Source organism: Dermochelys coriacea, chromosome 5, assembly GCF_009764565.3.
Source record: "Dermochelys coriacea isolate rDerCor1 chromosome 5, rDerCor1.pri.v4, whole genome shotgun sequence".
Classification (NCBI taxonomy): Eukaryota; Metazoa; Chordata; order Testudines; family Dermochelyidae; genus Dermochelys; species Dermochelys coriacea.
In genome coordinates, this window is record NC_050072.1 from 100,647,096 (window position 1) to 100,660,744 (window position 13,649).

A 13,649-nucleotide genomic window follows, 5' to 3' on the forward strand; every position below is an offset into this window, starting at 1 on the left:
GGTGGAATCAGGGCATGTCAAGCCAAGCAAGCAGCTGAGTCCAGAGGCAGGAGCTGAGGCAGATAGTATACAGCCAGTGGGCGTGGTGGAGGAGGCAGCAATGGCAGTAGTACTAGTGGTGGTTGTGGCGGGAGGGGGGACCCAGATGGATCGGGGGCAGTTCCACACCACACCCCCCATGTCCCTGGAAACACAGTCAAGACCCCCACCACAAGAGCACAGTTTGAAAGTTACTCAGTCTTAAGGCCCCCTCCATGGTGGTCTGCAAAGTCTCTAGGTGCTCCCCCACTGGTAGATGGTCCCCTTCTTCTCCTCCTCGGGGCTTCAGCAGCTCCAGGCAGTGGACTCCACAGCAGCAGCTCCAGGAACTCCAGGTGGTGGTCCAGGCAGGCAGAAAGGACCCCTCTCAGATGGTGGTATCCACAGCAGCAACAGCTAGGGTCCATCACTCTCCCACTCTGGGGAGCAGGCCAGCAGCCCCCGCCCCAGGACTGCAGTTTCAGGTCCCCCCCCCCCCCAACTCCTGGTCAGACACAGGAGGAGTTGACCTGGACTGTAGGCTCATGAAAATGGCCAAACTGAGGGCTGTTGTGAAGCTCCAAGGTGAGGAATCTGCCAATAAGCACAAGACCCACCAAGGTAGAGGAGGAACTTTGTCACGCTACCTATTGGCTTATTATTCTAATTATAGGCCTATTTTCTACTATTGGCTAAGGTTTCCTGGGTGTTGGCAGGTGATGCTATCTATAATATTATTTATGCTCTAGAATTTGTACTTGACTGAAATAAATTACATAGTATCTGACTCTCTGTCTCAAACAGGTGGTAAGTGACATTTTAATGAATATTAAAGCTAGGACAAAGCTAAATATAAGACCAAGCAAAAGTCAAATATATGAAAGAAGAGAATAAGATTGAGAAACCCTGGCACAATAACCCCCAAAAGAAAATTACCTGTAGATGTTCATAGCAGAAACAATATTTCATTTTAATTTACTTGTGAATGAAACCATACTCCAAAATTTAAGAGACCAGTTGTCTTGTTATACAACTAAGTGTGAAGTCTTGGTCTTCTGCTTAGTTGGAAAGCAGTGCTGATTATCTCTTCTGTCATTAAGGCTTGTTTCAATTACTGCTGCCAAATCTCCCTCATTGGTGATTATGTTCCACTGTAACAGGCAGTCATAGGGTTGCCAAGTCTGACTGAAGCTACTCCAGGAGATTTCCCCCCCCCATATGATGTAATGTCATTTTCTTAAAATATTCTATTAAAATCTATTAAAATCTCCTGGATTGCTTTCAATAGTCGCTACAAGATTGATGCCGATTCCAGGAGACTTCAGGCCAATCCTGGAGGGTTGGCAAACCTAGGTAGTCACCATCTTAGTGTCCCTTTATGGCTATGGGGGGGAGGGAGAGGAGGGGCGTGTTTCCTCTTTCAGGCCTTTTAAGAATTCCAAAAAGCCTTTGGCTATGTCTACACTGCACCATAGTGTAAACTATAGGGGTGTGAAATGCAGAGTACACCAAAATGTGCTCAGCTGCCCTGTGTGAATGCTGCTGGCACAAACTAAAAGGTACCTATCTCATTTGCATTAACTTAGTCCTTTTTGAAACACTACTATGTTAATATGAAATGAATATCTTTTAGTTCAGCAATGCCCACATATGACAGTTAGATCATAACATTTTGGTGTGCTCTGCAGTTCACACCCCTATAGTTTGGAGTGAAGCACAGTGAAGATAAGCCCTTTCTTTCCATTCGTAATACATCTCCTTAGGATCTGGTTTGACTGGATTAAAGTTCAAGAAAATCCAAAAATAGTCTTCTCCCTAGGAGCTGGGCACAGTCCCTTCTTCCCCTCTGTGGTACTGTCTCAAAACTCCTGTTGTCTAAGGGTCTTTTCTGCAGGAGACTTTTCACTCTCTGCAGTCCCTCTACAGCTTCCTCTGTCTAGGGCCCAGGTACCCTCTTTTAAGAGTAATTGGGGGAGTGGGGGTCACCTGCCCAATCACAGGTGCACTGGCTTCTGCCCTCTTAAAAGGCCAGTATTACCCCATGACACTCACAATGGAGAAATCGCCGCCCATATCTTTAGCCTTGTAAGGATTAAGTGTTCTCTTTGAAAGATCTGTACATGAACTTTGCTGTCAACCAGGAACTTTTAGTGTGTTTGTCTCTTTGGGCAATGTTTTCTGCTTCTGTAATAACTATCTTAAATGTAATCCAGTGGTATTAACAAATGTTTATTTCATAGGGATGATGGGATCAGACTCTTTACTCACTGGTGTTTCTAGGGCTCTGATATTTTGTGAACAATCTTGGCTCTCAAGGAGTGCGTCTCTCATGGGTTTGGTCACGTACTGACAAATTGTGTAACTTCAGTCATCATAGTGATTAAGTCCATCACAAAATTGTGTGCCCCCAAAACTATTGAGCTTAATTGATCACCTTAAAAATGCCACTAACTTGGCCTACATGAGCCCAAATCAGTTCTGCAATATGTTCCAAATGGGTGACAGCCAAATGATCATTTTGATCATGGCCTCCAGTACTCTGACCTGACTAGTTCCTTCTAAATAGCTCACAATTGCCCTCTGAGGCATTAGCAAGAGTTACAGTTGCATTGTCTTTTGGGTTTTAAAAAATAAAATTTTAGATTGGCTTTTCAAAATAAAACCAAACTTTTTAAGGTTAGGTGAAGATGAGAATAATCTTTGTTGCGATCCAGAATAGTAATCTCTGGATGGAGGTTGATGCAATACACAGCAATACCATTGAGAGGATCTGTCTAGACTTGGCATCCAGCTCATTCAACAATATTCACTGTTACATTATCTAAATCCTGACCATTCTGTTTTAATATGAGCTCTTCTGCCTCAATTGCCATAGCTCCTCAAATTATCCTAATTCCCTGTGTGTTGCCATTAGTTGTCCTAGATGCCAATCTATGTCAACAAAGAGAGTAAAATGCTTGCTCAGCTTCAGACCTGACAATGGGTCCATCAACATTCACCCTAGCTTTCTGGTTAATATTCGTTCTAGCTTTCTGGTCAATATTCACTCTAGCTTTCTGGTACTTCTGAGACAATCCCCAGCACCCAAACCAGCCAACATTTTTTTTTTGTCATGGCCCCAACTCCACAGCTGGGTTGCAAGAAGAAACTGTGGGTGGTTTGTTTTTTGTTGGGTTCTGCATTGAAAAAGTTGATAACTACTCTATTAGATAGTCCGCAGTGCGTCACTTCCAGCTCTAACAATTCTAAGGTTCTCTGATACACCCACTCAAAAGATCTTTTCTGTTGATTTTTTTGATTGAAGACCTCAGTAAACAAAGAGAAGAAAACGTGCTCCCACTGGAGCTGTAGAAAGCACTCTCTGTGATATCAGATAACAAATATTCCTAAAATTGTGCTTTGAAGCTGTGCTATAGTGTGTCCAATTTCTTCATTGGTATCAGGAAAATATCCTAATTTGGTGAAACAAACTATGATGGAAATCTGCTCATAATACGTATGATTACAGTCAATAAATATAATTAATCACTATGGTTGCAAACACAAATGCTATTTACAGTAATGTGGTCGATCAGAATAAAAGAATGGAGAAATAGAATAATTTACTGCCACTATTAGATTAAAATGTGAATTATTTGAGGAAAGGCAGGCCAATGAGAATGAACTGATTCAAACAAAATTATTAATGTAACTTTATAGCAACAATACCTGCTGTCACTCATCAGCTATGCTGCCTCAACTCTACTGCATTTCTTTCTTTTTATATCCGTCACCCTCTCACTTATGATCTATGCAAGAAAATAACTTGTACTGTCAACAACTTCTGTGTAATCTAAAAAAAAATAGTAACTGGAAGAGTCAGTATTAAACTAACAGAGTTTCTGCTGGAAGCATTTAGCCATGCTACCGTTGTTGAGTACAGGGAAATTATGGAGGTAGCTGAAAAAGAACTCTAGTCATTGTTATAAACCAATGACTGCTATTAAAGAAGCAGTAATTCCCTTTAATATGCTCTTCTCTGCAAACATGCCACTTTAATAGAAAGTTAACTGGCTAGGTTTCTTCTTCAGCTGTGAATTGTCAGAATGGACATTTAGGGTGGGATTTTCAAAAGTGCTTAGTGTTGACCTAGCTCTGCTCCCAATGAAACTGTTGGTGAAGCTCTCACTGACTTTAATGGAAGCTAAGTTAAGCCAACACTGAGTGCTTATGAATTTATCTAACCCTCAGACCTGTTCCTGCATCACTGGAGCCCATGTGAAACTTGTGATTGACGTACATGGGAGCAGGAGTGGCCATAACTAACCACATCAGCTCTTTATTTTTGTAGGGAGTGCTGTGTAAAAAATAAAACACCAGCTGATGCTGTTATTGGGTCTGATCCGGCCCTGTGAAAGTCAATGGTAGTTTGCTGCTGGGGTGCTTCAAGGGGATCAGGATTAGACCCACCTCTGTGTTTGTGATAAATAAATTGAATAATTAAATAATTAAATAAAAGCAGCCATACTCATGCATATCGTCTTTTTCTATCTATACAGTAGATACAGTGTAAGCTCACTCCCTACTCTGCCCCTTTCTATGCTACTTACAAAGCAGAGCACAGTGTAGCCAAACTGGACATTAGGATACACCCTGGAATGTGCACAAATTCTTGGAGCAGGACAAGACAGTAAAAGTACAGTTGGCACCAGAATGTGAATTTCAATGTCAGTGTAACCCAACAGTATCATTTAATATAAATAGGAGGGATTATTGTTTGGAGAAGGATCCAAAACAGGAATCAGAAAACCCCAAACTCTGGAAAAGTTTGGATTTGGAGACAGTTTCACTGCTAAAATCTGTTTGAATTGTTTTATATTTTTCCAAAAAACATACAGAACATATATCAGTATCCTCCAGGTAAGGGCTTATTTCTCAAACATGCCCCTGGCAAACATGCTTCAATCATGTTTTCCTGAGGAGGTGGTTTCCACACAGAGAAGCACAACAGGGTGGTAAGCAGGCTACTCCCATGCCAACTTTGCAAGGGTCTGATGCCATGTTCCTCCCTGAAGCAGCTTACTCTGCACCTACATTTCTCAGTTCTTTGTAGTTCTTAGTTTAGAATGCAGTTCATGCCGATCTTGAATGCTGAGAATCACCAGTAGTTGTTTACATTTTTCCAGGTTGACCTCTAGTGTATCCATTAAATATAAAGGATCATTCAAACACTAGCATTGTTTCCCAAACACACAAACTGCAAAAGCCATCAAAAAGAGAGAGAAAATATTCTGTCTACTTTAATTCACATTTTGTTTCTTTCCTTTCAGTAACAATTTATTTTAATGATACCTTTACACAGTTGATACCCATGGAAATACATATGTCATCCACACATTTACCAAATGAGTTCACTGTGATTAGTGCTACTGTAAGAAATCCCAAATTAATTAATAATGATGAGATGTTTAAAATGAAATGTTACTTTGCTTTTGCTAGGTTCATAATAAGTAGAAGGAAGTAGCTCATGCACAGGGCATCTTTGGTGGTAATTGGAAGGATGATACACAGCAACAAAAATGATTAAAAATCTTCAGCTCCAAGTGTTCTGCAGGCTTTGCAGAACCCAAAACCAATTACTCTTTTAGCTTTCAGGAACAGCCTGGGAAGTGTGATCTTAATTCAAGTTCAGCACGATTTCCGTGCCATTCAGAATAAGAGATGGTGGCAGTGATGGTAAAATGGGAAGCTGCTGATTAAATCTCATTTGAGTTTTAAAAGCTAAACGTTTGGAAAAATTCCAGTAATTTGAGATAATCACACTTGCATCTTTCCAGATTTCAGAGAGGCATATTACTGCACCTATGCTTGATATATAAAAGAGCACCATATTGACCTTCAAAGTAGTTTCATATCCCCACATATATACAGTGATCAAGTACTGTATGTTCTGATTATAAATGGTAAGATTCTTCCTTTTTCTTACGTTACAATGACTGAAAGAAGCCAAGTGATCAAAAAATTCTAAGATGTTTGTGTGAAAAGCCCTAAATGAAATAAACAGCATATAACTCTGGGTGAGGAGAGAAAATACTTACATTTATTCCATTTACTTGTAGAATTTAGTCTAATCTGTCTGGATTTTTAAATCTACTGGGTTAATACCTTCCGGAGAAGCTCTGAATAAGGGAAATGTGGTAGAGGGGAGAAGAAGGGTGGTTTTATTGTTAGATTATGTTTGGAAATATCTGAAAATAAGTCTTAGCTGACATTTGTTAACTTGTTTTACATTATTTTAACATATAATTATGCCCAGTTGTGATGGGTGTGTTATGATAGGGGTTGGGCAATTGCACCATCTCCTTGAAGCTGTTGGGTGTGATAGCCACTTTCCATTCAGGCTAAATGAGGGAACTAAATGCCCTACTGTTTAGTGATAGGTGAAACCATGGAAAACCATCAGCCAAGGACTAAACTGCATGCAAGCCTGAGCAGTGACTAAGCCATGAGGCCCAAGGAATTTTCCAGGGGTCAGATAACAAACACGGGGTGGGGGTTGATTTCATTCCAGGGGAGGGGAATGTGCATGCGCACACATGTGTGCAAGAAAGAGAGAGTGAAGAAGCATAAACATCACAGAAGCATGCAAAGAAAGCCTGAGAAGCACCTGCAGCATGACCCTTAGAAAAGCTAAAAAGAGCTTTTGGGCAGAGTGCTGGCTAGAAAGATGCTTGGAATTCTGAGCAAAGAAACTGTCATTTGATATTTGATTCCTGTGTTCAGGGAAACAGGAGTTTGTATGTTCTTTGTAAATAAACAGGATTGCATCAACGAAACACCTCCCTGAAACAGCCTGCAAGACCCTGAATATTAGCTAACTGCTAGAGTTAAAAGGGATAGCCAGTACATATTGAAAGAAAATGAGAGAGAAAACACATTAAAGACCTCCTACAGAAATAACAGTCAGTACAATCAGATAAATAATAAAACTAATAACATTCAAATCAATGTTTACATTTTGCTTGCATGAATATTTCCTGTGGTGGTTTTTTGTTTTGTTTTGTTGGTTGCTTTGCTAAAAGTCACAAGCATACAGTACCTTTAATACAAATCTGATTTCTGTGCTACTAGAAATTCACAAATAGTATGGAATTATGAAACCAAGTCAAAAGTGGATATTGGTGTGAGTGCACTTCTGAGAATGGAAAACAAGATGGCAGTGAATCCCTCCCTACCGGTGTTTGTGTTGGCTCGAGATCTGGAGGAAGGTGAGAAATAGGACGGCATCCTGATGGAGAGTTTGCCAGACTCAGAATATAGTAGTATATTCAGAAATAAAATGCATTGCTTAGTAGGATTTGAGGATCCTTTCCTTTTCAATGTACATTTCCCTCTTCTTTCTACAAGGGCTAAACGTTTAAGGGCTACTTTAATAACTAAAAAACAGAGTTTTCAATAATAAAAGCCTGCTTCTCTGACTACATTTAATATAGTAACCCAAATGCCTCAGTTAGCTCCAAGAGTTTCATTTTAGTTACTATGTAGAAATAGTTCTTGTTATGATATTTGGGCTTCATTCCAGAGTTCATAACTGGGGTGATTATTATAACTTACATGGCAATTGTATGTAGTTTATACATGGGTTCAGGAATTCTAAGTCGATGTATAATTAAGACTACTCTTGGCCTAATCCTAAACTCAGATACATAAATGTGTATCACCCAAATGTGGAACAATCGGAGGCCCCCACAGCAGCCAGTAGCTGTTAAACTCTAGCTCTCTGGGAATTTGGCATCCTCCAAAAAATGTATTTGAATAGCAATCTATGACTCTTAAATTTGTGCTTGATAGTTCCCAAAATGAAGAAGGATTTAAAAACTGTATCCCACCTTCTTTCTTTCTATGTGGCAGCACTCGCTAGCTTCAACAACAGTGTCCTCCAGAGCAATGAAGGAAACACCCACAGCCCAAAAAATATTACTTACAAGGGCCAGATTGTAGCCAGCTTCTGCACAGGTGCAAAAGGAGCTTCCAACTCTTGTAAACCCTATGCAGCAGCCAACCACAGTTATAATCCTTGTGTTCAGACAGTGTAATGACTGCTCCCCCGTAGTGCCCAAAAAGAGGCAGGGAGAAACTGTGGCCAAGATGCTGCGGCTCCTTCCTCACCAGCCAATGGAGTTGGCCAGCCATGAAGAGGAAGACACAATGCACCCGCTTGTGGGTAGTAGTATAAGAACATATGCCTGGGAGCTTGTGACGGCAAAATGCCTCCCAGAATTCTCACAGGAGTCGAGTGGCTCCATGCTGATCCCAATATGGAGCAGTACCTAAAGACATGACGGAATCCTACATCACTAGGGGGGAAAATCCCTAAGAGAACAATATATATAGCATTGGGAACAACAAGTTTGCACTGAGCTAGACTACCACAGATTCCTAAACAGAAACTTCACTCTGACTGTCTTAACCCAGTAAAACAGGCAAAATACGGGTAGACTCAACAAATACGGGATCAGCTATCACAAAGTGGACACTAAAAGTGGGAAGTACAAAGCATAGAGTGGAAACATAAGGTGAAATCCTGGCCCCTTTGAAGTCAATGGAAGAATTCCTGTTGACTTCAGTGGGATCATGATTTCATGACTAGAGCAGTATAAAATGTGTCAGAGTTAAATCAAGAGACATTTTCTGCTCCATTTGGCCATGATATTAAGGTGTGATACTTTCTCAAATTATAAGAAATTATAAAAGGCTTTTCATCAAAAAACAAAGAAGGAAAACTATATAGCTCTTGAAAACAGGAAAGAGAAAGCAGAAATGGTCTTATGCTATCTAGCAGCCTGCCATTGTATAAGAACCTGATCCAACTCCACTCAAGTCAATGGAAATATGACCAGAGGTAATAAAACCCCAAACACAGGAGAGATGCTTGATGCAAAAGTAGTTCTGGCAGATACTGTACTCACAGTAGGGCTGGTTGAAAAAAAAGTTATGAAATTTGTGGTATTTATTCATATAAATTAACTGAATTTCCCCCATTGTGTGCCCCAATTACAGACTAGGCAAGTAATATGTGGACACATTTCTCAACTATATTTCACAATTTTAAATAATAAAATAATTAATATTTGTTTTAGGCTCTGTCTCTTTGATGCTCTGACAAAGTTAGTTATGCCAATCAAATATTGTTTATGTGATATGGTTCCTTTCCTTGCAATTCAAACAGGAATTTCAAAATAAGTTTCCTGAATGTAAGGTACTTCATGTATATAGTGAAATAAACATTGCATGAAGCCAATAAACATTCACCAACACATCATTTTTAACACATCTCACAAGTAATTTAGACTCAAATGCAAATCCAGCATTCAGCAGATAGACCTGTGACTATCACTGCAGGACCGTGGAACCATAAACTAATCAATGGATTACATTTATCCAGGGATGTAGTTTTTCCATCTGTGATAATATCATGGGCAATAATTTTCATTTACTAATCTACATATAATCAAAACAAGCTAGTGTTGTAAGTAAAAATACCCTTTGGATCAAATTCTGTCCTGTCATAATTCCATTGACTTCAATGGGGTGATGCCCACAAAGAATTTGGCCCATTTTATTTAACTATTTCTGAACATCATGTGTGAGATGGAATGGACACAGACTGGAAATTACTTATACAAAATGTGATAGGGACTTGCAACATTTGGTGGCATGTAGCACAATCTGCAGGGAAATGACAGGCATGTCACATAATACCTTTTCAATGTGTCATGTCAATAGCAGTTGTATGAGATGCCTATCACTTGGCTGATTTGCTTACTGACGTGATACTTAATGCTGACCAGTGCTATTAGGCAATGGATGCAAACTAAACTATATTACTGCTGGTCAGTCAATCAACTGAGACAGGAAGTAAGACATAGCAACCCTCTTCAAGGCAGAAATATCAATATTTCAGTAAGAGAGATAATTCCATTGAAGCTGATATTCAAGAGACTCCATGATTTATACCCCTGCTAATTTCCATGATAATTGCCATGACTGACACTTTGGTAACCAATTATATGGCTTGAGAATTCACAAGCAAAAATTATTGAGTGAAGCAATAACTGGGGAATTTTTTCAAATGCTCCATCTGTGCACTGCAGAAATGTCTTGTATACTTGTATTTTGGTTGCTTTACAAATAGGTCATCTCTAATACTCTGCAAGGAATTGGCAGGTGGAACTTTGCCTTCTCCAGATTTGTGAAAATGGTGTATTTTTATTAATTACTATTATTGTTAGTGGAGCTAAACCTCCATAAGAAGTTATTGGAATGCTGGAACATTTTCTCTTTTGCCATTTTAATGAGCATTGAACATCAACAATGAGTGGATTATATGGAGGAGGATTATATGGAGACATCAATAAAATCAGTATTGTTCTTCTCTAACATGTAAATGTAGATGCTAAAGCTCTGACTCCAACATGTTCCAGCCAATGTCTCAACTTTGTCTGTTTTGCCTGCAGGGATCCTAGAAAAGACTCCAGGGCCTTTATAAACATCTGCTCTACTGGTTCTTGAGGGAGCCTGCTGACATTTCTTTTCCATGTTCCATGGTAGTGCATGGTGGTCCATTCTAGATGTAGGTCCTCGTCCACATCACCTGTCTTCACTTTACCCTTTTTAAGTCTTCTTTCATTTGCATATTTCCAGTAATAAAGTCATTAAAGTTCATATGGAGATGCTGTAAATTTATTAGATGGCCAATATCCTATAACTAGTCAGTGATATTAGAAATACCATCATCTTTTTTTCTGTGTTATTGCTTTAGGAAAGATATTTACACATTAGAATGGGCTTCAACCAATTTATCTGAGGGAGGCCCCCTTTTTCTTCTAAGACTTCCTAGTGACTTCTGCTGATCTTAATGAAAAAAATCTTTCAAAAGCATTTTCAAATTTCTTATCTTCTTGATTGGTGTTGTGTTAAGAGTTGTTATTGCTTCACTTAATAATAAACCACCAGTGCATAGAAATACAGCATATAGCTATTGCATATGGTTTTGATATCCAGAGCAGTGACGAACATTTGGCTGTGCTGCCTTTAGTTTCAACCTAATATCTACAAAGTAATTTCTAATCTAGATGTGGGTACTTTATCCAAAGCACAGTCATTTGGATACAATATATATTTTATGGGCAGAAAATGTTTGTATTAAATCACTGTATTGCAACAAAAGGACAGCTCTGAACATCACAAAGCTCTCTATTTATAAGTGGTTCCTTTTGATCTGTGTGGACTTTTTGAACTGTTCTTAGCCTAATTTTACCTACATTTGCTTTTGTTTTTTCCTGTTCAGTTTATTTCTCTGACAGGCAGCTTTCCTCTGCCTTGTGCCAGTTTGAACATCTGCAGTGCATGAATGGCTCCAGGACAAAGTCTGCTGGGATGCACAGTTTCTTTTGGATACTATTCAGGGCTGATTTTATGTGTGACCCTTTTAATTAATGTAAAATGTACTCCTTGGCTACTTGTAGTACTAGGTCAGTAATCCATGCTTACTGGTATTTGGAGCCATTGCACTAGAGGAATTAGTTTATTCAGTAGAATGCAAGCTGATATTCATGACTAATTTGAACAAACTTGAAATACACAGTATTGTTAACTGAGTACCATGTTCTATTAGAAACTTATGTTCTTTATCTCACGAATTCTGAGATGTCCTAAAGGCATCCTCTAACACCTCCCTGTCTGTCTAATGAAAAATGATACAAAAGGGGGAGAGAAAAAGTCCTCATTTTGCCAAAGGTTTCAAGTGCATATAGAATCACTAGTCACTCATCTATGCCCACAAATAGGAAAACAACAGAATTATATTCACTGGTTTGTTTCATTAAAATCAACATCAACAAAAGCCATTGTATTTATCAAGGCTGATTTTAATTTCTACCTCAGAGTCAGAGTTAATGAACTGTGTGGAAACAGACTGGCTGTGCAAGATTTACCACACAAAAGGAAAATCCAGTTAAAGTCCTATGGGACTGAAGGCCTTATCTCTCTCTCCACTTCCACAGCTGAACATTTTATTCATTGCCTACTACTACTGAATCTGGAAACTATTCTATTGAACTGTTTTAGTATTAGGATTAATGTCCAATCTCAATCTAAGGACAAATATAGTGGCTAGTTGATGCCGTGATTAAAGTTGTCTTAGATTTTCCATATCAGTGGCACAGCAGGTGGCAATCAGGCTACACAATCAGGTCAGACATCTCTGCAACATTACACTGAATTTGACATCTCTTTTTTATGATATTGTATTGCAGCGTTACTCCTGGCCTTCCTTTCTTCCACCACAAAAGAGAGAGCTTACATCATCTCATCACCAGCAGGTGCCTGGCCTCAGCAGTTTTTATTACATACATTTTGTATAACTATCCACTTTGTTTCTAGATTAGGGGACCAATTCTGAAACGAGGACTGAGGGCCACACGCAAAAAATTCTCACAAGCCTGCAGAGTCACATTCATATTTGTCACTGTGCATACAAGTAACTCGTTAGTGCATAATAACCATCTGCACACACAGTCACAGTAATTATATGTATAAAGGTCAGTGTGCATTTGAGTGCACACACCTTGTTTTCTAACCCTTTCATCATTCTTGTGGCTCTTCTCTGAACCTCTCCAATTTATCAACATCCTTCCTGAATTGTGACACCAGAATTCCAGTGCCAAATACAGAGGAAAATAGCCTCTCTGTTCTACTCAAGATTCCCATTTATACGTCCAAGGAGTGCATTAGCCCATTAGGCCAGAGCATTGGGAGCTGTGATGAGGTGTCTGCCCACACAGGTACAGAAAGGGTTAATCTCAGCAGAAGCAGTGGAAGTGAAACCTCCGAGCAGCCCTGAGAGGCTGTGTAAGGTGCAGCCAATCAGGGAAGAGTTGCAGGGAGCAACCCAATCTGGGCCTGGCAGGCTCAGATAAGAGGAGCTTCAGGGTAGAGCAGGGTCAGTAGCTGTTTGGAGCTCATGGAGTGAAGGGCTGGGCTGGGCTGGGCTCGGCTCCGCTCCGCTCCGAGCAGGTGGAAGAAGTACTAGCACCATGGACAGCTCAGTGCTTGAAGGCCCTGAGGTAAGGGCAGAGTAGGTGCAGGGACATGGGGAAGAGGGTCTGGGAAAAGCGGTGAGCAGCTCCAAGGAGAGCAGCATGAGGTTGCCATCAACAGAGTCCTTGGGTTGGGACCTGGAGTAGTGGGTGGGCCTGGGTTTCCCCACCACCAACACTGGGGAAGTGGCATGATTGGACTACAATACTAACCCCCAATAGGGGGAAAACATAGATGGTGACATGCCCAGAGGGCAGAGCCATGAAGAGGACACTGTGGTTCCTGAGGCAGCAAGAGGGGCTGCAGGCAGATGTAGAGACAGAGTGATGGTATGCAAACCGTGGTCCGGGACGGTGTCTGCCTTGAGCTAATCCCCAGAGGGACCAGGAGAAGGCACTAGCCAATAAGTGATGTGCCCCGTGACAGGAGCTCATATCTACCACAACCCCCAAAGCTTTTTCAGAGTCATTGCTTCCCATGATAAACTCTCCCATCACAGCAACAGTGTTCAGCTAAGATCAGTGAATATATAATCTGTAAAAGCTCCATAA